At 43.8% G+C, this 26,454-nt stretch overlaps 1 protein-coding gene and 1 long non-coding RNA gene across 3 annotated transcripts in view; one reads left to right on the top strand and one right to left on the bottom strand.

Annotated features, from left to right (window-relative positions):
• MBNL1 (muscleblind like splicing regulator 1) overlaps nucleotides 1–26,454 on the bottom strand; it is a 372,727-nt gene that overhangs the window by 295,306 nt on the left and 50,967 nt on the right. The gene's annotated exons all lie outside the window — the stretch shown is intronic.
• LOC137571579 (uncharacterized) overlaps nucleotides 1–26,454 on the top strand; it is a 49,707-nt gene that overhangs the window by 16,249 nt on the left and 7,004 nt on the right. The window contains exon 2 of the long non-coding RNA XR_011031378.1: nucleotides 1,123–1,210. This is a non-coding gene — a long non-coding RNA (uncharacterized lncRNA). The remainder of the gene's footprint in view (nucleotides 1–1,122; nucleotides 1,211–26,454) is intronic.

Raw genomic sequence — 26,454 nt, 5'->3', positions numbered from 1 at the left:
TAAGTATACTGTATATATACATACTAATTTATGCAAACTGCGCCCACTGCAATAAACGTTTCTCCACAGCAACTAGTCCACTTTTGAGTCTTCGCTATCAAAAAAATTCCACAGTCTTGTAATTATAAGTATTAGTATGACAGCACTCCTCTTCTATTGCTATTACACCTGCAGAATCAGAAAACCTAAACATAGTGCATTACTGTTGGATATTTATGCCACCATAAACACTCCTAGTGCCATAAAGTGCATTCACTCGTGCTCCACTCCAAGTGCAAAATTGTACACAGCTCCCCTATAGAGTGCAGGAAATTCCGCTAACGTGATTTGGTTGAGGTGACCCAGCAGGATAATCCTACTACATGGAGGCAGTAAAATTGTTGAAAACCCATTGAAATAGCAACCAATCACGTTAGCGGAATTTCCTGCTGGGTCACCTCATTACTGCATTACTGTTGGATATTTATGCCACCATAAACACTCCTAGTGCCATAAAGTGCGTTCACTCGTGCTCCACTCCAAGTGCAAAATTGTACACAGCTCCCCTATAGAGTGCAGGAAATTCCGCTAACGTGATTTGGTTGAGGTGACCCAGCAGGATAATCCTACTACATGGAGGCAGTAAAATTGTTGAAAACCCATTGAAATAGCAACCAATCACGTTAGCAGAATTTCCTGCTGGGTCACCTCAACCAAACTAGCGCCAATGGTCCTGCTGGTGGAAGGAGTGGATTAAAATCTATTGAAGTTGGAAAAATCGCATCGCTGACTGGCTGGCTTTTGTTTGAGATCCACCTGTCAATCAGGGTGGTATATATCCGGTGAGCCTGCACTCTATAGGGGAGCTGTGTACAATTTTTTACTTGGAGTGGAGCACGAGTGAACGCACTTTATGGCACTGGGAGTGTTTATGGTGGCATAAATATCAACAGTAGTATAGTAGTAGTAGTAGTATAACAGTAATGCACTATGTTTAGGTTTTCTGATTCTGCAGGTGTAAAGCAATCGAAGAGGAGCGCTGTCATACTAATACTTATAATTGTATATATACATATATCACATAATGTTCATTGCTTGTTCGAAATTCTACACTTACTAGAATATAATTATTGTGTGTAACAGGTTACACATGTCTGGGAACTAGGATACACATCCACAGGATACACATCCACTAGGATACACATCCACAGACGTCTGATAATTTCTCCATGTGAGTATAAATTTTTTTCCTGATTATCCAATATTTGTATGCAAGACAAGACACAGAACATTTATATCATGCTTTTCTCCTGGCGGATTCAAAGTGACAGAGCTGCAGCCTCTAGTGCAAACTCAGTAGGCAGTAGCAGTGTTAGATAGTCTTGCACAAGGTTTCCTTACTAAGCAGGTGCTGGCTTACTGAATAGGTGCTGGCTTACTTAACAGGAAGAGCCAGGAATTGACAAGATACAGAACATTTATATCACAGTTTTCTCCTGGTGGACTCAAAGTGCCAGAGCTGCAGCCTCTAGTGCAAACTCAGTAGGCAGTAGCAGTGTTAGATAGTCTTGCACAAGGTTTCCTTACTAAGCAGGTGCTGGCTTACTGAATAGGTGCTGGCTTACTTAACAGGAAGAGCCAGGAATTGACAAGATACAGAACATTTATATCACAGTTTTCTCCTGGTGGACTCAAAGTGCCAGAGCTGCAGCCACTATGGTGCGCTCAGAAGGCAGTAGCAGTGTTGGAGAGTCTTGCCCAATGTCTCCTTTCTGAACAGGTGCTGGTATCTGAACAGGAAGAGCTGAGAATTGACAAGATACAGAACATTTATATTGTACTTTTCTCTTCCTGGTGGACTCAAAGTGCCAAAGCTGCGACCACTAGGGCACGCTCAGTAGGCAGTAGCTGTGTTAGAGAGTCTTGCCCAAGGTCTTCTTACTGAAAAGGTGCTAGCTTACTGAACAGGAAGAGCTGAGATTTGAACCCAGGTCTCCTGTGTGTCAGAGCCTTTCACAGTACACAAATTACAATGATCCTTTTTGCACTAAAACTTTTGCTGAAGCTGTGAGGTACTAGAACAGTAAAATCCTACAGAGTAACACTATACAACAAACCATACACCACAGACTCACTGATGCATGTATTCACGGATATATTGAACATTTTAGTTGATATTTTTTGTGGAATTTGATGGACTGTACAACAACAACAAAAGTAAATACATGCAAATGTATTGTTTTCCTAACTTTTTCTGATCTTTCTCAGACTTATCATAGTAGATACTAAGTCCAGAAAATATCAGGTTACTTTTAAATAAGTCCCATGTAGTGTGACTAGTTGGTTTGTGAGATAAATTGCAAGGAGAAGAAAAGGTTTATACAAGCGAGTTTTGTTTTTTATTTTCATATGACACAGCGAGGTCATTCTCGCCTGACACTCTTCTGTGAATGGTTTCATGCAAACATACAACCCTTAACACTAGCGGTTAGTGTAATTGAATCAGATCCCATGTCTGCCAAGTCAGTTGAAATTAGCCACAGATGAGTGGATTTCTTAAGATGGTACAGATGATTGTTTTCTGAAAACCTAAGAACATATCGCTCCAAAAAGACATATTGGATTGATGAAAGCTTAGCAAATACATTATTCAGGGTGATGCCCAGAGGCCTTACCATGTGTGCTGGGACACCATAGCAACATTATTACAGGGCCCAACTTCTAAATCTTCACCTCAAAGATAATCACACTAGCAAGAGTGGCACTATGCTAAAATATTATTTTCAAATGCAATACTGGTCTCCAAAATAACTATGTAACCAGCTGCTGCTGGATCTCCTACACTTTGGGCTTTTTAGCAGTCACCTGATCTACTGTGGCTATAGTTATGCCCTTGGCCACCTTAGCCCTATCCGAAGCAGTTTGGGAACATACTGTGCACTCCATTGCTCACTGTGCACAGTGATAATAAACCTGTTATTTGAAGTATCTATTACAGTGGTCATATGCTTTCCAACTTTTTTGACAGTTTAGTGGTTAGATTTGATTGAATCAGACAACCAAACTATCATACAAATGCCACCTAACATAAAGAGAGCTTCAGTGAAGCCTAGAATGAATGGGTTGGGTACGATACCTTTAAGTACACTGAATTTATACAAAAAAAATCTGATCAAATCTAAAGAAAATCTATTAAAAAAAAGAGTACCGTATATACTCGCATATAAGCCGACCCCCCAACTTTTACCTGAAAAAACAGGGGGAAATGATTGACTACCTACCCATACTTGGCACTATACTAGCTATACTGGGACACACTGGGGGGACCACCTGCTTATTTGGGGGATATAAGCCGGGGGTCCCCCCAGTGTGTCCCAGTATAGCTAGTATAGTGCCAATTATGGGTAGGTAGTGCCTCAGTATAGCTAGTATAGTGCCCGGTTTAGCTAGTATAGTGCCCAGTATAGCTAGTATAGTGCCCAGTATAGATAGTATAGTGCCCAGTATAACCAGTATAGTGCCCTGTATAGGTAGGTAGTGTCCCAGTATAGCTAGTATAGTGCCCAGTATAGCTAGTATAGTGCCCAGTATAGCTAGTATAGTGCCCGGTATAGCTAGTATAGTGCCCAGTATTGGTAGGTAGATTCCCAGTATAGCTAGTATAGTGCCCAGTATAGCTAGTATAGTGCCCAGTATAGCTAGTAAAGTGCCCAGTATTGGTAGGTAGATCCACAGTATAGCTAGTAAAGTGCCCAGTATAGCTAGTATAGTGCCCAGTATTGGTATGTAGTGCTCCAGTATAGCTAGTATAGTTCCCAGTATAGCTAGTATAGTGCCCAGTATAGCTAGTATAGTGCCCCAGTATAGCTAGTATAGTGCCCAGTATAGCTAGTAAAGTGCCCAGTATTGGTAGGTAGTGTTCCAGTATAGCTAGTATAGTTCCCAGTATAGATAGTATAGTGCCCAGTACAGCTAGTATAGTGCCCAGTATAGCTAGTATAGTGCCCAGTATAGCTAGTATAGTGCCCCAGTATAGCTAGTATAGTGCCCCAGTATGCTAGTATAGTGCCCAGTATAGCTAGTAAAGTGCCCAGTATTGGTAAGTAGCGCTCCAGTATAGCTAGTATAGTTCCCAGTATAGCTAGTATAGTGCCCAGTATAGGTAGGTAGTGGCCAGTATAGTGCCCACCAGTATAGGTAGGTAGTGGCCAGTATAGCGCTCGCTCCCCGCTCTTCCCTCGGCCTCGCTGCTATTACCTGCTTAGGCAGCCGCTTCCTAATCCGTGGTTTTCCACTCATGTTGTGTATAAGTGATCACAGCAGCGCGCCCGGCGCTGCTGCTGTGACGATGCAGGGGGCAGGAAAGAGCGGTTCCCCTGGTAGCCGCGATACACATCGCCACTACTGGGAGCTGCCTAAGCAGGTAATAGCAGCGGCGGGCGCGGTGGGGGGCGCGGACCACGGACCACCAGGAAAGACTCGCATACAAGCCGACCCCCCCTTTTTGGGGGTCAAAAATTCGGCTTGTATGCGAGTATATACGGTAACCTCCAATCTCTGATTGACCATTTTGTTGATTGGATGTTGATTAGGTAAAGCCATTCTGTGATCTGTGAGCAAGCGAGTCAGGTTTTGCGTGTGTGTGTGTGTGGGGGGGGGAGTAGGAATAGGGGCGCTACAAGCGTGGGCTTCCATAGCTTTTTACTGCCAGTGGTGTAGCTAAGAAGCTGTGGGCCGCAGTGCAAGTTTTGCATTGGGGCCCCCCAATCAAGGACAACCACAGTGTCAGAGGTGCAAGAAGGGGATGGGAAACTGTGTGCTAATGATTACTACTATTTAAAGCATCTTTAGAAGTTATTATTACCAGCACAGGACCAATAGTGAGATGATAGTGGTTAAGAGTGGGCCCCATGATGCTCCTCTAGCCCAAGGGCCCTGATGCGGTCGCTACCTCTTCACCCCCTATTGCTACGCCACTTTTGCAGCATCCAGTGCACAGTCTGGCGGTAGAGTCTTAAGAAGGATATAAGATCAGATTTCTCCTGAGATCTGCTCTTTTATAAAGTAGGGCAATGTGGCAAGGCGATAAATGATTGAAATCAGTTGTTAACCACAGCTAGAAATGTATACCTATCATAAGTCACAGGAAATGCTCTTTTATCTTTATTTACCATTTATTTCCTGTTTCTTATTAGTTTAGTGTTATACTACATACACACTGCCAATTACTTCTGCCCTCAGCGATCAAGATTTGCTCCCTCATGCAACAGATTGGGACCAAGTTTCACCCAAGTGAAAGTTTTACTTTCAAGTAGTTTATGCTGATCTCTGTACATGGTATTCTTAATTGTCATTGCACAGAAAAGCAAATAAATTGGTAAATGGTTGTATTCAGTCATTTCTTTAGCACGTCGTGTTAAAAACCATAACCAACCTTTTAGTTAATTTTTTTCATCAGTTGCTGCAAAATAAAAAATATGCAAAACGAAAGATAGCAGCTAATCAGACACATCTGGCCTGAATAAAAACGGTACAAAATGAAATGCAAGTTAACAAGTGTTCCTGGAATCTGGGTAGTGGTTTCTGTCCCCAGGTCTTTTATTTCCTTCCTCACTCAGAGCCGCTGCCTGTTAGCATGTGATAACAACTTGCAAAACTGCAAATGCGGCTCTCTAAGCCAAACTTTACACGACTTCTGCTATTAAAGGTCTTAGTACAGATGCAGTTGCATGATGACACCTCTAATTTCATCAAGCAGGTAGCAAGCAGGGAAGTGACTGTGGAAAGCTGGCTTGCACAATTTACATACCGGTACTATGTGAAAACACTAGACATGGCACACAAACTAGATTTAGTAAACTGCGATAAGAACAATCAGATCATAGAAAACATTAGATAATCGGTGGTGCGCTTGTATAATGAAATACAGTATACTATTAAAAACAAACACAGTAGCGTGCTAAGGAGTTCAAAAGTCCACTGTAACACAGCATGGGTCCACAAAGTCCACTTATATAACAAAGGTTCTGTAACAAGGATGATCCTCAGACCTTAGAGTGACACCACCACCTTACCCTATAACAGGGGCATTCACCCTCTATCCAGACCCACTGCCAGATTGGGTCAGCAGCCCATTGGGGTAATCTAGGGCTCCCAGACGGCCAACAACATGAGGTATAGCACATTAAAACTCTGTGCGTAGATGAACTGCTGATCAATGTGAGTGCACATTTTTAATACTATTAAAATTTTAGTATGATTTTACTCTATGGTTGCTCCATTGTCTTTTATTTGAGGTGAAAAGATGATTAAATGAAAGACAATGGAGCTGGACCACTGACAGAGATTCTGGATGGTGGAATGGCCTAGATGACCCCAAAGGGCTGCTGACCCAATCTGACATTGGATCTGAGAAAAGGGTTAGTGCCCCTTTTAGAGGGTAAGGTGTTGGTGTCACTGACTATAAGGTATGAAGACACCTTAAAAGGATAAAATTCCTTACTACAGAACCTTGGTTATACAAAGTGGACTTTATTACCAGTCTGTGGACTGATGGATGCTGTGTTACAGTGGACCTTGGAAAACCTTATGCTGGGTACACACGTTGTAATTTCCTGCTCGATCCGCGGGATTGAACGATTATTTCCGACATGTTGGATCGGCTTTCGATCGAAACAGCTGTCGATTTTGCATGTTAAGTATGCAAAATCTTCGGCTGTATTGATCGAAACCCGATCGAACATGTCGGAAATAATCGATCGATCCCACAGATCAAGCGCGAAATCGCAACGTGTGTACCCAGCATTAGAGTAATCTATGTTTGTTTTTTATAGCACAAAAACGATTGAATTGCGACCACCATCCACCTTACCCTTCTGTCTATTACTTCATATTTAGGAGTCAATATCATTCTCCTATGAAATACATTTTCCTGAGGAATAAAGGTGGCCACACACGTTACAATTAAAACATTCCATTTTATGCCAATTCGACGAAAACAATGAATTGTATGAAAAAATAGAAAGGTGTGGAGGGGTTTATTCATTAGAGAAATTTGACGAATTGCCCCCCACCCCCCTTTTTTTGTCAATCAGGAATGTAATCTTATATAATATAATATTGAGAATATAATGCTCTCAATAAAGCTGTATAACTGAAAATAAAAATATGAGACTATTTTCTTTGCTACTAATGTTCTATTTATTATCTGTATTACACATACTATTCATTATTTCATAAGATTATTTTTGCTTCAGATTTGCATTAAACTTTGCATATCTGTTCATATAGGCAAATGATCATTTTTAAAGGGAGCCCGAGGTAAGGGGGATATGGAGGCTGCCATATTTACTTATTTGTAAACAGTGCTAGTTGCCTGACAGCCATGTTGATCTTCTGGCGAGTCAAAACCCTGAAAAAAGCATATGAGTAATCAAGTAAAACCTGAGTCAGCTGAGTCAGAGTGCCTGATCTGCTGCATGCTTGTTCAAGGTCTGTGGCTAAAAGTATTAGGGACAAAGGATCAGGAGGGTTGCCAGGCAACTAGTATTGTTTATAAAGAAATACATTTGGCAACCTCCATATCCCTCTCACCTCAGTTTCCCTTTAAAGCGGAATATAACCCTGCATTTCAACTTTGCTCTAAAACATTATTTACAGCATATTATATGCAACCAGCATTTTTTTTTTTTACTAGACCAGCATTGGAAGGGTTAAACACAGAGGTTTAAAGTTCGGTGGAGAGATATGCAGAAGTTCATTTAGATACATTTAACTAAATAGAATGTAACAAGTGATAAATGTTACACACTCTTTGGCTGTCCTCCAGCTCCTTCTCAGTCCGAGAGATGAGTCACATGCCACACTTAGATACATTTATGTAAACAAAATGTATCTATGTCAGCTTCGGATGCGTCTGCAGCTCTGTCCAGGAACTTGAAAGCTCTGTGTAACCCTTCCAATGCTGGTCTAGTTAAAAAAAAATGCTGGTTGCATATAATATACTGTAAATAATGTTTTAGAGCAAAGTTGAAATGCAGGGTTATATTCCGCTTTAACTAAGAGCCAGGATAGGCACAGTGCATGTATAATATACTTAGTTTTCTAAAGTGACGTACGTTCTAATGTGTGCATAGTTTCCCATGCATGCAGAAGCTGTTCATCAGGTGAACATACTACGGTAAGAATTCTAGCGGTGATAAATAAAGGTCTTTAAACTTCTTACATCTCAATTGTTAAATCAAATATTTCACTAGTTAGGTCTATGATAAATATTTGTCTTTTTACCACTGTGGTGACCTGTGGGGTATTCAGTGTACGCTTTTCAATTATAGAGCTATTTGCAGTTAGACTAAAAGTTAAACAAGGACCCTGGGGCAACTTTCAAGTGTTTAAATAGGACTACTGGGCACCCTTGTGTGTTTACATCTGTTAGGCTTTTATTGCCGCCCTTATCTTCACTGGAAACATTTCTTGTCACCTCCTTTCCTGATGACAGACAGCAATTGAAAAAAAAAGCTTGCAGGCTTATAGTGATGATTACACTGTATGGCTGCAGCTCACCACCATGTAGTGTGAGGGACTCTTTGTTTATAAGAGATACACTGCAGCTGGAGTAAATGTATGCAGGAAACCAATCTTAGCAATGTTATGTCCCAGGTAGGAAGTTCTATAGATATATCTTTGTTTTATAAGTGCACTTATCCTTGAACCGCTTTCCAGCAACGCATGGAGTCTTGGAGAATACACAACTGTGGGTCAATGTATGAAAAAGCAGAAAACTTTGTCTTGTGAATGATGTATGGCATCAACTCGCAATGACATGTTTATCATAACACCTCAAGGAAATGTGTTACCGGCAGCCAAGAGAGAGAATAATTAGGTGCTCATTGACTGTAGTGCTTTGAGCTGCAACTTTTACCTTTCAGCCAGCTGTAGATGCGTACAGAGCTTCCTTTGTGCTGCTTGCCACAGGCAGGCTACTTCTGTGCTTGAGTGATCCTAACTCTGCTGCTGTCTCTGCTCAAAAAAGATTCTGCCTTGTAATGAGGTATCTCTGGGCAGCCTTCTGTTATGTATGACTTCCCCATGAGGACATGCATACTTTACCTCCCAAATGAGAAGGAGAGAAGAGATGCTTACTTACTTCCCAGTCACCAACCTATAGGGCTATAGTGTCAGACTCTTAGGGCTCGATTCACAAAGCGGTGTTAACCCAGTTAGAGACTTTAGGCGTGATAACCATTGCACCACGCTGGTGAAAAGCCAGTTTGGGCGTGATAAGTTTAGGCATGATAAGTTTAAGCATGATAAGTTTAGGCATGATAAGTTTATATAAGTTTAGATCGCGCACAAAGTCCTGCACGCAAAGCAGCGCTATTAAACTCTATGCGAAGTGCACCAGACTTTGCTAGCGCAAAACTTTTGATCAGCTGTGCACTGCGGTGCTAACCCAGTTGGTGCTTAAACTTATCATGCCTAAACTTATCACGCCTAGACTTATCATGCCTAAACTTATCACACCTAAACTTATCATGCCTAAACTGAGTTTGGGCATGATAAAGGTCTTTTCACCAGCATGCTAACTGTTAGCACCGCTTTGTGAATCAGGCCCTAAGTGATTTACCTGAGGCCTACAGAAAATGGTTGGTGAATCATGTGGGTGAGCAGTAGTTGTATTTGTTGGGTGACAGTTACCACTGTAAAACTACAACACAATATTAATAGGCCTCAATTCACTAAGCTTAACTCCTGTCTTTAATAACTCTTCTGAGCTGTTTTACAGTTATCACCATGGTGATATAATTGTGATAACTGTTAGGCCTCTTGCACACTGCACGCGATTCCGATTCAGATTCCGCTTTTTAATCAGTTTTTACCTCCGATTCAGATTCAGATTTGCAGTGTGCAAGGAGCAAACTGCAAATCTGAATCTGAATCGGAAGTAAAAACAGATTAAAAAGCGGAATCTGAATCTGAATTGCTTGCAGTGTGCAAGAGGCCTAAAACAGCTCAGAAGAGTTATTAAAGACAGGAGTTAAGCTTAGTGAATTGAGGCCAATTGCTATCTGTTGTAGTTTTTGTAATAATCTAGTAAGGAGAAGAGAATAGAATAAAGTAACACCTCTTTTTTTAACTGTAAAATAACATGGCTGTACAGGGGGAGATTGGCTGACCTTCAGGAAGTGTTATTTTGGGATGATGGTTGTTGCTGTGGTCTTTTATACCATAGTGAGAAAACTGTCAAACTCCTCTCAATCGGCGCATAATGTATCCCAGGGAGTCAAACCACTAATGTCCACATTCCCGATGAATCAACATCCAAATCCTACTGTAGGTTTTTTGTTTTTTTAATTCGACCAGTATATTTTTGAAATTGTATTTCTACACGTCTTCTACTTTAGGGCATAAAAGGATTCCTAGGTATTTAATTTTGGGACTGCAGCAATTAAAATCGAATATTCCTTGGATGTAATATACGCAACGAGCAGGGCCGGTTCTAGTAATAATGGGGCCTCTGGGCAAAATTAACCCGTGGGCCCCCCCAACAGGCACCCTCCCTGACCAAAAAGCAGCATTAGGGGCCCTCTGTTGCAGCCAAATTTACCCTAGGGTTCCTAAGACAGCTGTTGACCCCCCCATATCACCCCCTAACTTAACTGTGCTCCCCGACAGCCCCTGCAGAGTCTTAGGCAGAGTAGTGTCTCACCTGTCCTGGCGGGCACAGTCTTCATCCTCACAGGGGCGCCACACACTTTATGACCCAGTTCATGCTATTACGTAATATCATGCTGCAGGTCACAGAGAAGGTGCAGCCGGTGGTGTATGAAGATGGGAGCAGGGGCGTAGCAATAGGGGTTGCAGAGGTTGCAACCGCATCGGGGCCCCAAAGGGCCCTCCCTCAACTGCAGTATTAGCTCTCTATTGGTCCTGTGCTCATAATAATCACTTCTATAGATACTTTGAATAGTAGTAATCATAAACACACTGCTCCCCATCCCCTTCTTGCACCTCTGACACTGTAGTTGCCATTGGCGGGTTTTGGCGTGACCTATCAGGTGTTTCGTATAGAGTGTTTGGGGGGGGGGGGGGGGGGGGGGCGGGCCCATGTAAAACTTGCATCAGGGCCCACAGCTCTTTAGCTACGCCACTGGATGGGAGTGCACAGTGCCACAGACTGACAGAGGAGTACATAACTCTGCTAAAGAGTCTGCAGAAGCCGCAGGGAGTACATTTAAGTTGAGGGAGACACCTTGGGGGCCCCTACAGGCTCTGGGGCCCTGGGGCAATTGCCTCCTTTGCCTCTATGATAGCGCCGGCCCTGGCAACGAGATAGATTTTTTTTTATCTAGCAGGCTATTCCTAGAAACAATTGCAACCTAGTCATGTCATCTGTAACCTACCAAGGCCGTTCAATTATTATGATATATGTATGAACCTATTGATGTATCTGAAGCTGTCATGAAAACCTGAAATAAATAAACAAAATATTTAAAAAAATGAATATTCCCTCCAAGTAAGTTATTGTATGTGCAGGGCACCCCAGATTTAAAACTGAGAATATTTTATTATTAATTTTATGATTAGAGGCCCAGCCATATAGAGTGAGCTAGGTTAAAGGACCACTACAGCAAAAAAAGTACGCAGGACTAGTCCATCTCCTCATAGGGGATTCTCTGGGTTTTCTTTGTTTTCAAAAGCATTTCCTGAAGGGCAATTGCCAAGTCTAACTGCCAAAATAGTAAGATACCAGCCAGCCTACCCACTCGCTTGCACACTACTGTACTTTGGTAATTAGACTTAGCAGGGAACGCTTTTGAAAACAAAGAAAACACAGATCACTATCAATACTACATGTACAATTCATTATATCATATTTTTTCTTTTTGCGTCAATGTCACTTTAAACATCTCTGCAAAGATAGTTTAGGTTTTGTTAGTGCTAGTAATACATCATTGCTGTAGGCTAGGGGCTATTATAGCTCAGGGTAAGTATATTGATGTATAATCCAAAGTGGTTGTGCAATGTACCCAAGAAGCCAATAACAGATTCAATAGAATGGATGGAGCTACCAAGCATGAGCACGGGGGGCCATCCAAAGACACATCAGAGACCCCCAGTAAAAAACCACTGCATATGACACCAACACCACTGCTTCCCCCTTATTAAAATTATGGTAAGTACTTCCTCATTTTGTGCTGGGCAGTTCCATAGGGCCACAACATTTAAATATGAGTTCTATTGGCATCTATTGGTATCAGTGCAATGAAGAAGATTTGTACTTTTTTTATAATATACTTAACTTCCTTTTGGATGCTACAAGTACACTAACAACATGGCAACAATCGTGTTTTGTACAATGGAAATCGGATGTAATTTATAGCACTGCAACAATGATAGGAAAGTGGACAGTGGAATGTAGCATGTGTTGAAAGCTATCTGCCAATAGGAGATATAGAAATGTAAGTATGGGGGGGGATGGGCATTGGGCAATTGGTGAAGTGTACATCAAAAGAATATGAGGTCTCCCCACAGTGATATATGAAAGAAATATGAGACAGTCTGGGCATGCATGCAGTTCCAGCCATTCATTCCTATCTTCTGACTGTTAGCAGAAAAATCCCACAAACACACTTGGAACATTCCACTTTAACAGGGCCCTGGTCAAACAGCTCATGTACTGCTGTGGAGTGTATAAGAAACGGTGTCACCGGTGATGTTTCTCTCTTATTAGCTGAGAAAACATAACAGGTGCATATGACTATGAGATCATGGATTCTAATAACACTGCAGCCTCTTCCTCAGCCAGAAGTCTTTGAGTTGTAATCAATACACAGCAGCTCTGCCTGTCAGTCTCGGCTAAAGTCAGGAAAGTGGTAACTGAACTGTATTCCTCTTAAGCAAATAGTTAAAGAAGTACAGCTCTTTTCTGCAGAATTTTATTGCAATCGTTTTTTCTTTTGCCACTAGCAGACATTCTTGATGTATGTATTTAACTGGCAGATGATGCATAACTACCATAAAATCCACAACAGGGATCAGAGTGTGTCTAATGCAAAGTAAAGCTATAATTATATTTAGAGAACTTATTTGTGATTATAAGCGGTTTTGCAGAGGTTAGACCTAAAAGAAATAGTCTATCATGGCAAATTATTTAAAGATAGAATGATAATCAGAACATAACTCTGCATAAATCAAATGCTATGAGAGACAGTTGTGCAAAAAGGTATATCTCAAAACACTAGAAAAGTCATATCCACATAGTTATATGTAACAAATTTACAAGATAGATAATACCAGGGGATAAATTGCTAGGCCGGAAAAGAAAAGAAAAAGCTATAGGTTGACATAGGCAATTTGTGCACTTGCTTAGGACCCCATGTGCTGGATGAGAATAGTCATTTTAAGTTAAGGTGCATGCACACATACAATTCCTGCAGTGATCAGGACTCAATCCCTTGAATGGTGGTAATTGTGTGAGTATATGCACCTTAAGTAGAGATGGGCTGAACATCAAATTTAAGATTCGTGGATGGCGAAATATACAAAATTTTTGCTAGTTTTATATGCGGTAACAAATGCGCTACAGCAGCACTGGGCAAACTACGGCCCGCGCTGTCAGTTCTGGCCCGCTTTATTGTTTATGATTGACCACTGGATAACGTCCCCTTGTGACCCCATCAGACTGTTTGCTTAAATTTGTTTTAGGAATCTGTTCATAGTATTGAGGCCAGTGCGGCTCTTCTCTATGTATATTTGTCCTCACAAAATGATTTCTCAGCAAGGTCTCCACTAAATCAGAATCAGTTTATTCGCCGAGTATGCTGTAGACGTACCCGGAATTGGTTGTGGTACACATAGCAAAGGCAGGAGGGCGTGAGACATTTAAGTCATTCAATAGTTTCAAGAGACAGAGCATTCAGTAATTCAAGAGACAGACGTACATGCATTGGTGAGATTAAAAAGTAAAAATATATACATATTACAGCATACTTGCCAGGCACTGAGAAAGAGTACATTAGTCCTGGTTTAGGGTGCCTGGGTGGCTGGGTAGTCCGTGATCAAAACTATAGGGGCCCAGTTGGGCAAGTGTTCAGCAGGAGAACAGCTTGAGGAAAAAAGGTGTTCCTGCGCCTTGTGGTTCTGGTGTGGATTGTTCTGAAACGGCGGCCTAATGGGAGTGGCTCAAAGAAGCGACTGCCTGGGTGGGAGGGATCTTGAGCGATCCTGCAGGCTCTTTTTCTCGCTCTGGCGGTGTGGATGAGGTCAAGAGGGGGCAGGGGCGTGCCGATGATCTTTTCTACAGCGCTTATTACTCTTTGTAGTTTATACTTGTCACTAGCTGTTGCCCCTGCATACCAGACAATAATGGAGGAGCACAGGATGGACTCAATTGTGGCAGAGTAAAAACTGGTGAGCAGCTCCCGTGGGATGCCAAATTTCTTCAGCTGGCGCAGGAAAAATAGTCTTTGCTGGGCACTCTTCTGGGTTTTGGTGGTATTTTGCCCCCATCTGAGGTACCTGGTTATGGTGGTGCCTAGGAACCGAACACACAGTACCCTGGTGACTTCGGTCTCACCAATGCAGACTGGTGGGAGTGCAGGAGGGAGTTTTCTGTAATCCACATTCAGCTCGACGGTCTTGGCCGCATTGAGGACGAGATTATTGTCTTTACACCAGTTGCAGATCCTCTCGATCTCGCTGCGGTAGGCCTGCTCCTCCTTCCTGCTAATGAGGCCGATGATGGTTGTATTGTCCGCAAATTTGATGACCTTAACGGAGTCAGCGTTTGAGATGCAGTTGTTGGTGTAGAGGGAGAACAAGAGTGGGGACAGTACACACCCCTGTGGTGCCCCTATTTTGGTGGTTCTCACGCTGAAGGAGCAGTCACCAAGCTTGACCCATTGTGTTCTGTTTGAGAGGAAGTCCCCCACCCACCTGCAAAGGGTTGGGTCGATCCCGAGTTGCGTGAGGTTGCCGAGCAGAATGTCTGGCCGAATGGTGTTGAAGGCTGAGCTAAAGTCCAAGAACAAGAGCCTGGCATAGAAGTCAGGGTTGTCAAGGTGCTCCGTGATGTATGCCAGGCTGATTTGATGGCATCCTCAACTGACCTATTTGCTCTATATGCAAATTGATGGGGATCAAGGAGGGCATTGGTGGAGCTCTTAAGGAATGCAAGAACCAGTCGCTCAAAGACCTTCATGATGATGGGAGTAAGGGCTACAGATCTGAAGTTGTTGTGATCAGTGTTTCCCGGTTTCTTGGGGACTGGAATAATTATAGACTTTTTGAGGCAGAGAGGAACCCTGCATTCCATTAGGGACCTATTGTAAATACAGTTGTGGAGGCTATAAATGCGTCATGTTTGGGGGTGAGAAGCAACTCTGTAGTATTTTAGTAGTTATCAGTAATTTGTGTGTGACTGTATATTTCTCAGATTCACAAATAAAAGATGATATGTCATATTCAGATGATTATAGATTTCCTAGACCTTTTAAAGCATTAACTGATGTGTGGGGATTTTACTGAGGGTGAGATCATGGAGGTAGTAATGTTGTAAATAAGGCTCAGCGACCTTCCAGTTGATTTTTAGAAGAAGTTTAAAGAACAGATTACTCCTAGACAGGGCCATCATCAGAAATGTTTGTGTCCCATACTGGACAAACCTACGGGGCCCCTCTCACTCCCTTCTGCCCCTACATGGTAAATCACAATCTTTGATGGCCTGAATGCACTGAACGTCCATATGTCTGCTTTTCACATGCTCCCATCGCTGGGAGTGTTCTGCATATGTTCAATTAATGAAGACTGTAACTGCACTTGCTCCCAGTGCATGCGCAGTGCCCCACAACCCAGCAGGATTGTGTGGACTTCACAGGAGCACAATGGATTGGACTGGAAGGGTATTGAGGGAGCTGATGGACTACAGGGGGCTGGAAGGAGCCCTAGGTAAGTAAAAATCCTTTTCTTCCATTCGTCTCAATCAATCCTTGGCTCCCATTTTGTCTCAGGTTTACTTTAATCACTAACTGACTAAGGTAACTTCTGGGTGAGCCTCCCGACACCTCTCACCACATCAATGGGCAGCTAGGACAGACATGGACAGTGATGCCCTGAAGGCAGCCCCCATGATGCCCTGAAGGCAGCCTTGCTCCTAGACTTCTAAACATATTTTAACATATCAATTTGACTTTGTAAACCCCTCCAAATTGGTATGAAGTAAATATACACTCACCTAAAGGATTATTAGGAACACCATACTAATATGGTGTCTGTCCCCCGTTCGCCTTCAGAACTGCCTTAATTCTACATTGCATTGATTCAACAAGGTGCTGAAAGCATTCTTTAGAAATGTTGGCTCATATTGGTAGGATAGCATCTTGCAGTTGATGGAGATTTGTGGGATGCACATCCAGGGCACGAAGCTCTCGTTCCATCACATCCCAAAGATGCTCTATTGGGTTGAGATTTGGTGACTGTGGGGGCCAGTTTAGTACAGTGAACTCATTGTCATGTTCAAGAAACCAATTTGAAATTATTCCAGCTTTGTGACATGGTGCATTATCCTGCTGGAAGTAGCCATCAGAGGATGGGTACATGGTGGTCATGAAGGGATGGACATGGTCAGAAACAATTCTCAGGTAGCCCATGGCATTTAAACAATGCCCAATTGGCACTAAGGGGCCTAAAGTGTGTCAAGAAAACACCCCCCACACCATTACACCACCACCACCGCCAGCCTGCACAGTTATAACAAGGTATCATGGATCCATGTTCTCTTTCTTTACACCAAATTCTGACTCTATTGAGACTCATCAGACCAGGCAACATTTTTCCAGTCTTCAACTGTCCAATTTTGGTGAGCTTGTGCAAATTGTAGCCTCTTTTTCCTATTTGTAGTGGAGATGAGTGGTACCCGGTGGTGTCTTCTGCTGTTGTAGCCCATCCGCCTCAAGGTTGTGCGTTTTGTGGCTTCCCAAATGCTTTGCTGCATACCTCTGTTGTAACGAGTGGTTATTTTAGTCAACGTTGCTCTTCTATCAGCTTGAATCAGTCAGCCTATTCTCCTCTGACCTCTAGAATCAACAAGGCATTTTCGCCCACTGGACTGCTGCATACTGAATGTTTTTCCCTTTTCACACCATTCTTTGTAAACCCTAGAAATGGTTCTGCGTGAAAATCCCAGTAACTGAGCAGATTGTGAAATACTCAGACCGGCCCATCTGGCACCAACAACCATGCCATGCTCAGAATTGCTTAAATCACCTTTCTTTCCCATAATGACATTCAGTTTGGAGTTTAGGAGATTGTCTTAACAAGGACCACACCCCTAAATGCATTGAAGCAACTGCCATGTGATTGGTTGATTAGATAATAGCATTAATGAGAAATTGAACAGGTGTTCCTAATAATCCTTTAGGTGAGTGTAGTATTGCTGTTGGAGGAGGATGAAGACCCACATAGCTGTGATCTTTGTTGACTGATAAATGCAGACTACACAATCATGGTTAAGTTCTTGACAAACTGCAAGGGTCACGCCCATTGTAATTTATTCAACTTGTCCAAACAGGGTTCATGCCAGGGAAGAATATGTCTCTGAATATAAGGTTAATCATAATGTCACTGGAAAAAAAGCCAATCTTGGTAGCCTTAGGCACCATAAAAGCATTCGATTTCAATTAATGGGCCTGATTCACCAAGCGGTGCAAAGTGTTTGCACGCCTGTGAAAAGCCCTTTATCACGCCTAAACTCAGTTTAGGCGTGATAAAATGAAATTTCGCGCGAAATCCCGCGCGCAAAGTTTTGCACGCGCAATCGCGCGGCGCACGGTGCAGTGCGCGCGATGCGCCCATTAAACCCTATGGGAGCTGCGCGCGGAATTGCGCGATTGCACGTGCAAAACTTTGCGCGCGGGACCTTGCGCACGATAAAGAGCACAAAATGGTGCTAACTCAGTGGTGCAAAGCTTATCACGCCTAAAGTCTTTTAGGCGTGATAACTGAGTTATCACCGCTTTGTGAATCAGGCCCAATGTGTCTAAATTTGACTTCAGCCCTAAATGTTTCTTACTGACAAAAGTTTTATACCAATCCTCAGGTGCCAGACTTTCAGTTAATGGTTGCTTATTGAAGTGCTTACAGTTATAAAGGGTGCCCATGGTCACCATATTTCTTTTCAATAGTCATTCAAGCGCAAACTGTCATGGTGAGATCCTTGTCAATTGTAAGATGCTTGCCTTAAAGGGTGAAGGACTGATATAGCTCTGGCTCTTCCTCTTCAGTAAGCCAGCATCAATTCAGTAAGGCGTCCTTGGTCAAGACTCCCTAATATTGCTACTGTCTACTGGGCATGCCCTAGTGGCTGCAGCTCAAGCTCTTTGAGTCCGCTAGGAGAAAAGCATGATAGAAATGTTATTTGTCTTGTCTCCTCTTGTCTAGTTTGCCTGTAAGTCAACAGCTTTATACTGTATTCGTAATTTACAAGGTCTTTAATAAAGACCCAGTTCAGCCTCCCATGTTTATGCATAGTTATAGTACATTTCCATTAAGAAGAATGTACAATGTTTGTGCAATGCAAGTCTGTGTTTTTTTCAATACATATATTGAAAGTACCTGGCTGGCTGCATCCTGTAGCTGTGCCAATCATCAGCTCACACCCCTCCCTTTGCAGAGAGAAGTTAACTCTTTGTGGCCAACACTGTCAGCACTACATCAATTTCTAATTGAGCATTCATTATTCTCACACTTTTCCCGAGTGTGTTTTTGGTGTTTTTCCCGACTGTGTGAATCTGGACAGCAAACTGTCTAGTAAAAGTGTGCTGTTGTCTCTACAGAAGATGAAGTTATAGAGCCCAGCTATCCAAGTATTGTTGATATTTTTATAGATATCTGGGGATGCCATTATTATTTAACGGGGCTCCCAGATTTCATCATATGTTTTCCTAGAGACTAACTGTTTTAAACTGAGAACTATTACTTCACAAAAACCTGCAAAAATATGTCTGTGATCATCGTCTATATGTTATAGAACTGTAAGCAGAAATCTTGTGCATCGTGCTTAATTGGCAGCATACAGAAGTAGATTTGGTGGTTAGGTGAGTGTCAGGTCCCCAGACACCAGAAGCAACAGGAGGAGAGCTGGCAGTGGTGGGAGCTGCAGGTGCGAATGGATCCACTGAAAGCAGTAAAGACTAATGGAACACATAATTCACATGTCAGCAAAATCTATCTGTGACGAATTTAGAAACAGTAATGTAGAAAGGAGCCAGCACAACCTGTGAGTAGCAGGACATACAGTGCCTTGCAAACATATTCACCCCCTTTGGCGGCTTTGTACCTATTTTGTTACATTTATTTTAATGCTTCTTAATATTATTTTATGTAATGGATCTTCTCAATACATAAGTGCTTATGTATTCACCCCCTTTACCATGAAGCCCCTAAAAAGCCCTTGTGCAACCAATTGCAGTCAAAAGTCATATCATTAGTGAAATGAGGTCCACCTGTGTGAAAGCTAAGTGCCACAAAATCTGTCAGTATAAACACGCCTTTTCAGTAAGGCCCTAGATGCTTCAACTTCAAAAAGCTAGAGGCGTCACACCATGAAGACCAGGGGCGTAGGAATAGGCCCTGCAGCCCCTGCGCCCGCGGGGGGGCCCGGCCCCCCCCTGGGGCCCGCTTGGGGCCGTTTTGTGGGTGCTGGAGGGGTGGCAGCATGAGGGGAAAGCCTTGCCCACAGTCGGCGGGGAGAGGGGTAGTTCCCCCCTCTCCCTCACCTCGGGGCTCTCCCCTCTGTGCTCCCCTCCAGCTCGTAAGTGTCTGTGGGGCTGTGGTGGGCAGCGAGCGGCGGGCAGATACATACCTGCTTCCGTGCGTTCCATCGGAGACTTCTCCCTCTAGCGGCTGACGTCACTTCCGGAAGTGACGTCAGCCGCTAGAGGGAGAAGTCTCCAATGGAACGCACGGAAGCAGGTATGTATCTGCCCGCCGCTCGCTGCCCACCACAGCCCCACATTACTGCTGCCCTCATTACGATTTTCAGGTGTCTGCTGCCCTCATTACGATTTTCAGGTGTCTGCTGCCCACATTACGATTTTCAGGTGTCTGCTGCCCTCATTACGATTTTCTGGTGTCTGCTGCCCTCATTACGATTTTCAGGTGTCTGCTGCCCACATTACGATTTTCAGGTGTCTGCTGCCCTCATTACGATTTTCAGGTGTCTGCTGCCCACATTACGATTTTCAGGTGTCTGCTGCCCACATTACGATTTTCAGGTGTCTGCTGCCCTCATTACGATTTTCAGGTGTCTGCTGCCCTCATTACGATTTTCAGGTGTCTGCTGCCCTCATTACGATTTTCAGGTGTCTGCTGCCCACATTGCGATTTTCTGGTGTCTGCTGCCCTCATTACGATTTTCTGGTGTCTGCTGCCCTCATTACGATTTTCAGGTGTCTGCTGCCCTCATTACGATTTTCTGGTGTCTGCTGCCCTCATTACGATTTTCAGGTGTCTGCTGCCCACATTACGATTTTCAGGTGTCTGCTGCCCTCATTACGATTTTCAGGTGTCTGCTGCCCACATTACGATTTTCAGGTGTCTGCTGCCCACATTGCGATTTTCTGGTGTCTGCTGCCCTCATTACGATTTTCAGGTGTCTGCTGCCCTCATTACGATTTTCAGGTGTCTGCTGCCCACATTGTGATTTTCAGGTGTCTGCTGCCCACATTACGATTTTCTGGTGTCTGCTGCCCTCATTACGATTTTCTGGTGTCTGCTGCCCTCATTATGATTTTCTGGTGTCTGCTGCCCACATTACGATTTTCAGGTGTCTGCTGCCCACATTACGATTTTCAGGTGTCTGCTGCCCTCATTACGATTTTCAGGTGTCTGCTGCCCTCATTACGATTTTCAGGTGTCTGCTGCCCACATTACGATTTTCAGGTGTCTGCTGCCCACATTGCGATTTTCAGGTGTCTGCTGCCCACATTGCGATTTTCTGGTGTCTGCTGCCCACATTACGATTTTCTGGTGTATGCTGCCCACATTAGGATTTTCTGGTGACTGCTGCCCACATTGCGATTTTCTGGTGACTGCTGCCCACATTGCGATTTTCTGGTGACTGCTGCCCACATTGCGATTTTCTGGTAACTGCTGCCCACATTAGGATTTTCTGGTGTCTGCTGCCCACATTACGACATTCTGGTGACTGACTGCTGCCCACATTAGGATTTTCTGGTGACTGCTGCCCACATTACGATATTCTGGTGACTGCTGCCCACATTAGGATTTTCTGGTGACTGATGCCCACATTGCAATTTTCTGGTGACTGCTGCCCAGATGGCGATTTTCTGGTGACTGCTGCCCACATTGCGATTTTCTGGCCCACATTACGATTTTCTGGTGAACACTGCCCACGTTACGATTGTCTGGTGAATGCTGTCCACGTTACGATTTTCTGGTGAACGCTGCCCACATTACGATTTTCTGGCCCACATTACGATTTTCTGGTGAACACTGCCCAAGTTACGATTGTCTGGTGAATGCTGTCCATGTTACAATTTTCTGGTGAACTCTGCCCACATTACGATTTTCTGTCCCACATTACGATATTCTGGTGAACGCTGCCCACATTACGATTGTCTGGTAAATGCTGCCCACGTTACAATTTTCTGGTGACTGCTGCTCACGTTACTATTTTCTGGTGACTGGTGCCCACATTACGATTTTCTGGTGAACTCTGCCCACATTATGATTTTCTAAAGGCCCACATTACGATTTTCTGGTGAACTCTGCCCACATTACGATTTTCTGGCCCACATTACGATTGTCTGGTAAAATGCTGCCCACTTTACAATTAATTTACAGTGAAACGCTGCCCCATTACGATTATTTGGCACCTATGGGGGGGGCCCCATCCAAATATTCGCAGGGGGGCCCAGTGATTTCTAGTTACGCCCCTGATGAAGACCAATGAGCTTTCCAATAAAGTCAGGGACAAAGTTGTTGAGAAGTAAAAGTCAGGGTTGAGTTGTAAAAAAAAATATACAAAGCTTTGAATATCCCCTGGAGGACCATTAAATCCATCATCTTCAAATGGACAAAACATGGTACCACAACAAACCTGCCAAGCGAGGGCTGCCCACCAAAACTCACAGACCTAGCAAAGAGGGCATTATTTAGAGAGACAGCACAGAGACCAAAGTTTCCAGTCATCTTTTATATTTTAAATGAACCACTAAAAGGCAGGGAAAGGACAATGTCCTGATGGAGAACTGCACTGTCTTGATTTGGACAGATGGAGCTCTTCCTGAAAGCCATTTCCTCCAACAAGCCTATGGCATAGAGTGGGACAACCCAGGTTCTTAAGTGGACCCCATCATGGGACAAGTGTAACTCCCCACTGTCCCATATGGAGATGACTATGAGCTTACCACATGAAGGTTTTATATTTAGGTTATTATTTAATGCAGCACTGTCCAACTTCATGGATGTAGAGGGCAAAGCTACCACGAGTATTGATCTGGAGGCAGCAGGGCCTGTGAGATTGTAGCCGGAGGTAGAGATGAGCAGACCATGGATCCGTGTAGCAACATCCTTGCTTCAGGGGTGGCGCCGAGTTGAGAGAAAGAGGTGGGCCAAGCAAAAGCAGTGAGAGGAGGGGGAGTGACACAGCATACAGATGGCTGCAGCAAGAGTTCTGGCTACTAGTTTGACAGCACTGAGATGGTCTCCCATCAGGTCCTATCCTGAGGAGATAATGGCTGATTGGTTTATTTAAAATATGAAAAATAATTGGATAAATGTGTCTCTTGAGAGCTATATACTTGCTACTAATAGATTGTGCTGGCTTTGTTTTTACATTGCTAAATATGTACCTGTAATGTGCATTGCTGAAGCCTGAGCACATCTAGTGGTGGGTGTGAGTGCATTCCATATTTTACTACTGATCTAGTATCATACTTCACTGCTTCCTCAAACCTACCATCATCTATGAAAAGTCAAACTGATTGGAAGAACATTGATTAATCTGCCACCTTATTATTTATTTAACAATAATAACGCTAAAATGGAGTAGCCATGCGTGAAAAACTAAGAACACCCCATGATTCCATAGCTTGTAGAACCACCTTTAGCAGCAATAGTTTGAAGTGATCATTTTCAATATGACTTTATTATTCTCTCACATTGTTGTGGAGGAATTCTAAGGAGCTGTGGGCCCCGATGCAAGTTTTACATTGGGGCCCCCCAAGCACTCTATACATAAAAATTGATACGGCGTGCCAAAACCTGCCAATGGCAACTATAGTGTCAGAGGTGCAATAAGGGGATGGGGAACAGTTTGTTAATGATTACTACTATTCAAAGTATCTATAAAAGTGATTATTATGAGCACAGGACAAATAGAGAGCTAATACTGCAGTTGAGGGAGGGCACTTCGGGCCCCTCTGGCCCAAGGGCCCTGATGCCGTCGCAAGTTACCTCTGCAACCCCTATTGCTACTAGAGATGTACTGAACGGTTCGCCGGCAAACGGTTCCAGGCGAACTTTGGGGTTCGCGTTCGCCTGCACCAGGCGAACTTTTGCGGAAGTTCGATTCGCCCCATAATGCACTATGAGGGTCAAATTTGACCCTCTGCATCACAGTCAGCAGGCACATTGTAGCCATTCAGGCTACACTAAGCCCTGGAGCCCCACCCCCCCCTTATATAAGGCAGGCTGCGGCGGCCATTAGCCTCACTCGTGTGCCTGCTAGAGACAGACTAGGGACAGCTGCTGCAGACTTGTTTTTCTAGGGACAGATTAGTTAGGTTCTTGGCTGCTTAGCTTGCTCCTGGCTGATTGTTATTGCTTTTATAGCACCCCTCAATAGCTCTTGTCAGAGCTCATCCTGTACTTTTTTTTCTTTTTCTGTGTGTCAAACTGACACTTTTGTTGCATGCACAGCCTTGCTAATTGATAGCGTGTGTGCCACTGCCAGCAGCCCAGCACATTCAGTGACTACCTGTGTGTGTGACAGGGAGCTGCACATTGTACTGCCCAGTACTGCATATACCCAGTACCTGTTGTGTTTACTTAACCCACCTCATCACTGCATATACCTAGCTTTGTGTTGAGTGAACCCAGCTCACTGCATCTAACTACCTGTTGTGTTCAGTGAACCCACCTCACTGCATCTAAGTACCTTTACTGTTCAGTGAACCCGGCTCACTGCATCTAACTACCTGTTGTGTTGAGTGAACCCACCTCACTGCATCTAAGTACCTTTACTGTTCAGTGAACCCAGCACACTGCATCTTACTACCTGTTGTGTTCAGTGAACCCAGCTCACTGCATCTAAGTACCTTTATTGTTCAGTGAACCCAGCTCACTGCATCCAACTACCTGTTGTGTTCAGTGAACCCACCTCACTGCATCTAAGTACCTTTACTGTTCAGTTTACCCAGCTCACTGCATCTTACTACCTGTTGTGTTCAGTGAACCCAGCTCACTGCATCTGAGTACCTTTACTGTTCAGTGAACCCAGCTCACTGCATCTTACTACCTGTTGTGTTCAGTGAACCCAGCTCACTGCATCTAAGTACCTTTACTGTTCAGTGAACCCAGCTCACTGCATCTTACTACCTGTTGTATTCAGTGATCCCAGCTCACTGCATCTAAGTACCTTTACTGTTCAGTGAACCCAAGTCACTGCATCTAAGTACCTTTATTGTTCAGTGAACCCACCTCACTGCATTTAAGTACCTTTACTGTTCAGTGAACCCAGCTCACTGCATCTAAGTACCTTTACTGTTCAGTGAACCCAGCTCACTGCATCTAAGTACCTTTACTGTTCAGTGAACCCAGCTCACTGCATCTTACTACCTGTTGTATTCAGTGAACCCACCTCACTGCATATAAGCACCTTTACTGTTCAGTGAACACAGCTCACTGCATCTTACTACCTGTTGTTGTTAACCCACCTCATCACTGCATATACCTAGCTTTGTGTTGAGTGAACCCAGCTCACTGCATCTAACTACCTGTTGTGTTCAGTGAACCCACCTCACTGCATCTAAGTACCTTTACTGTTCAGTGAACCCGGCTCACTGCATCTAACTACCTGTTGTGTTGAGTGAACCCACCTCACTGCATCTAAGTAACTTTACTGTTCAGTGAACCCAGCTCACTGCATCTTACTACCTGTTGTGTTCAGTGAACCCAGCTCACTGCATCTAAGTACCTTTATTGTTCAGTGAACCCAGCTCACTGCATCCAACTACCTGTTGTGTTCAGTGAACCCACCTCACTGCATCTAAGTACCTTTACTGTTCAGTTTACCCAGCTCACTGCATCTAACTACCTGTTGTGTTGAGTGAACCCACCTCACTGCATCTAAGTACCTTTATTGTTCAGTGGACCCAGCTCACTGCATCTTACTACCTGTTGTATTCAGTGAACCCAGCTCACTGCATCTAAGTACCTTTATTGTTCAGTGAACCCAGCTCACTGCATCTTACTACCTGTTGTGTTCAGTGAACCCAGCTCACTGCATCTGAGTACCTTTACTGTTCAGTGAACCCAGCTCACTGCATCTTACTACCTGTTGTGTTCAGTGAACCCAGCTCACTGCATCTAAGTACCTTTACTGTTCAGTGAACCCAGCTCACTGCATCTTACTACCTGTTGTATTCAGTGAACCCAGCTCACTGCATCTAAGTACCTTTACTGTTCAGTGAACCCACCTCACTGCATCTATGTACCTTTATTGTTCAGTGAACCCACCTCACTGCATTTAAGTACCTTTACTGTTCAGTGAACCCAGCTCACTGCATCTAAGTACCTTTACTGTTCAGTGAACCCAGCTCACTGCATCTAAGTACCTTTACTGTTCAGTGAACCCAGCTCACTGCATCTTACTACCTGTTGTATTCAGTGAACCCACCTCACTGCATCTAAGCACCTTTACTGTTCAGTGAACACAGCTCACTGCATCTTACTACCTGTTGTATTCAGTGAACCCAGCTCACTGCATCTAAGTACCTTTATTGTTCAGTGAACCCAGCTCACTGCATCTAAGTACCTTTATTGTTCAGTGAACCCACCTCACTGCATCTAAGTACCTTTATTGTTCAGTGAACCCACCTCACTGCATCTAAGTACCTTTACTGTTCAGTGAACTCAGCTCACTGCATCTAACTACCTGTTGTGTTGAGTGAACCCAGCTCACTGCATATACCTAGCATCCCCCCGAGATGGACAAAATGGACAAACCAGGTAGAGGAAGAGGTAGAGGCAGACCTAGAGGAAGGCCACCAGGCACCAGCAGGTCTGTGCGAGGTGGTGTTGCTGTGATTTCGTGCGGACCTGGCCCAAAATACAGTGCTCAGAAGAAGGCACGTGCCATCACTTTCCAAGATCAGGACGTGCTTGACTATTTAACACAGAACACCTCATCTTCCGCAGCCACCAGCGCTACAACAAGCACCACATCTGCTG

Source organism: Hyperolius riggenbachi, chromosome 4 (assembly GCF_040937935.1).
Source record: "Hyperolius riggenbachi isolate aHypRig1 chromosome 4, aHypRig1.pri, whole genome shotgun sequence".
In the NCBI taxonomy this organism is placed as follows: domain Eukaryota; kingdom Metazoa; phylum Chordata; class Amphibia; order Anura; family Hyperoliidae; genus Hyperolius; species Hyperolius riggenbachi.
Note: the sequence above shows the minus strand (reverse complement) of the source record. Positions and strands in the feature narration are given on the sequence as shown.